Source organism: Poecilia mexicana, unplaced genomic scaffold, assembly GCF_051168715.1.
Source record: "Poecilia mexicana isolate PSO_F unplaced genomic scaffold, ASM5116871v1 ptg000001l_8944092_9101238_+_RagTag, whole genome shotgun sequence".
Lineage (NCBI taxonomy): Eukaryota > Metazoa > Chordata > Actinopteri > Cyprinodontiformes > Poeciliidae > Poecilia > Poecilia mexicana.
Genome location: NW_028263416.1, coordinates 65,403 through 68,752, shown reverse-complemented (window position 1 = coordinate 68,752; position 3,350 = coordinate 65,403).

Genomic DNA, 3,350 nt, shown 5'->3' with positions numbered 1-3,350 from the left:
CACTTTAAATAATGTAACATACATGAAACAACTTGCACTTATATTTTCTTTGAAGATAGAATTACGGTATTTTTTATGTCAATGTAAAATGATCTTCTTGGCACGTTTTACAGAAAGAAATTTCCCAACTGTTTTTGTTGTTGGTTTTATTAAACACTACCCAATACTTATGTTAGTAAATTTTCAGGCCGAGTATCACTTAACCCATCTAACAAACATTCACGGACCACTTCATTTGAAATTGCCCCCGCAATAACACAACATGTTAATTATGGATGCTGCGATCAGGTTTTTTGCTGCCGATTACGATACCGATCAGTCATGAGGAGGCTGATCACCAATCTCTGCCAATCACCTGGATTGGCTGTTAATTTTTAGCTTTACGTGATCTGGCAAAATGGAAAAATGATCTGGCAATAAATTCACCTAATTTAGACATAAATTACAAAATATTTGCAGGTACAAGGCAACAGCAGTCAATAGGACAACTGAAAAACCTGCAGTCAGTAAAATAATATTTAACAGTAGGTCCTCATAAATTATACATAAGTCAAATAAATCTCACAATCTCACATTATCAAATAATGTTAAGAAAAAAGAAATATTCATTCAGCGTCAAATGCAGGTTACATCAACCTGCTTTATTAAACACTGCCCAATTTACCTATGTCAGTACATTTTCAGGCCAAGGATTACTTAGCCCATCTAGCAAACACTCACGGACCACTTAATTTGAAAATGCCCCCGTTATAGCACAACATATTAATATATACAACCTGAAATGAAAATATTAGCCTCTTAATGTACTTAAGTAGATTGTTGTTTTCTTTGTTTATCCTAATGATGAAGCTGATGCTGTTTGGAAAATGAGAACGGCCAAAACAAAACCATGAACAAGTTGACCAGGAGACATTTTGAGTTGTTTACAGTTTCTGAAAGAGTGAATACTAACTTTTCCAATGATGTCAAACACATGGAAATCAAAAAGACATTGTTCTACCAAGTGTTTTACATCAATAACATTTGGGCTATTTGTATTTTAGAAGCACAATAAAAGATAAACAGCCTTTAATTCTTTGGCACAAAGCAAAAATCCTCTTCTGCACCATTAAATATAAAAATTATCCACTCTATCATTTATTTATCTGTTGTATTTAATTACATTAATTTAATAATTTTTAATAAAATAAAAATAACAATAGCTACTGACAGGTACACAGAGCATTATGTTGTTGAACCATTATGACGTTGTTCTCATGAAATTATGACTTTATTCTTTAATTTAAAAATAAATTATTAGCCTGGCACTAAAATTCCATTGTAGATGTGAGATGTTTGTGGATGCCACATATTTTATTTAATCATTTTGTAAAAATGTATATTTGAAGGGAAAAACTGATTTTGATTTGTTAGAGCTCGTTATATAAAAACATTTTGCTGTTTGTCTTCTAGCTTAACTCTACCCTATACTACAAACTCTTCTTCAGCGAGTTTGAAAAGTGACAGATCCAAGGATGAACCTTTGAATTTTGGCAGTGAAGGTCAAAGGTAAGACACTTTGGTAATATTTCATGTATTTTCTTAGAAAAACACAATAAAAAGCAGTACAAAGTACAATAGTTATGGTGGCATAGCAGTGAATTCTACTCAAAACAGTTCATAGCTTTTCAGACTTTTGAAAATTATTTTAATGCAAAGAGCATTATGTTCTTCATGAAATAACCAAAAACAGAACAATGGAAAAGATAACAAGACATAGTTTAAATAAATATCAAGCAGATAGCTTCAATTTGAAAGTTATTCCCTGTTCTTTATGAGTTTATATGGACACTTTAAATAATGTAACATACATGAAACAACTTGCACTTATATTTTCTTTGAAGATAGAATTACGGTATTTTTTATGTTAATGTAAAATGATCTTCTTGGCACGTTTTACAGAAAGAAATTTCCCAACTGTTTTTGTTGTTGGTTTTATTAAACACTACCCAATACTTATGTTAGTAAATTTTCAGGCCGAGTATCACTTAACCCATCTAACAAACATTCACGGACCACTTCATTTGAAATTGCCCCCGCAATAACACAACATGTTAATTATGGATGCTGCGATCAGGTTTTTTGCTGCCGATTACGATACCGATCAGTCATGAGGAGGCTGATCACCAATCTCTGCCAATCACCTGGATTGGCTGTTAATTTTTAGCTTTACGTGATCTGGCAAAATGGAAAAATGATCTGGCAATAAATTCACCTAATTTAGACATAAATTACAAAATATTTGCAGGTACAAGGCAACAGCAGTCAATAGGACAACTGAAAAACCTGCAGTCAGTAAAATAATATTTAACAGTAGGTCCTCATAAATTATACATAAGTCAAATAAATCTCACAATCTCACATTATCAAATAATGTTAAGAAAAAAGAAATATTCATTCAGCGTCAAATGCAGGTTACATCAACCTGCTTTATTAAACACTGCCCAATTTACTTATGTCAGTAAATTTTCAGGCCAAGGATTACTTAGCCCATCTAGCAAACACTCACGGACCACTTAATTTGAAAATGCCCCCGTTATAGCACAACATATTAATATATACAACCTGAAATAAAAATATTAGCCTCTTAATGTACTTAAGTAGATTGTTGTTTTCTTTGTTTATCCTAATGATGAAGCTGATGCTGTTTGGAAAATGAGAACGGCCAAAACAAAACCATGAACAAGTTGACCAGGAGACATGTTGAGTTGTTTACAGTTTCTAAAAGAGTGAATACTAACTTTTCCAATGATGTCAAACACATGGAAATCAAAAAGACATTGTTCTACCAAGTGTTTTACATCAATAACATTTGGGCTATTTGTATTTTAGAAGCACAATAAAAGATAAACAGCCTTTAATTCTTTGGCACAAAGCAAAAATCCTCTTCTGCACCATTAAATATAAAAATTATCCACTCTATCATTTATTTATCTGTTGTATTTAATTACATTAATTTAATAATTTTAATAAAATAAAAATAATAGCTACTGACAGGTACACAGAGCATTATGTTGTTGAACAATTATGACGTTGTTCTCATGAAATTATGACTTTATTCTTTAATTTAAAAATAAATTATTAGCCTGGCACTAAAATTCCATTGTAGATGTGAGATGTTTGTGGATGCCACATATTTTATTTAATCATTTTGTAAAAATGTATATTTGAAGGGAAAAACTGATTTTGATTTGTTAGAGCTCGTTATATAAAAACATTTTGCTGTTTGTCTTCTAGCTTAACTCTACCCTATACTACAAACTCTTCTTCAGCGAGTTTGAAAAGTGACAGATCCAAGGATGAACCTTTGA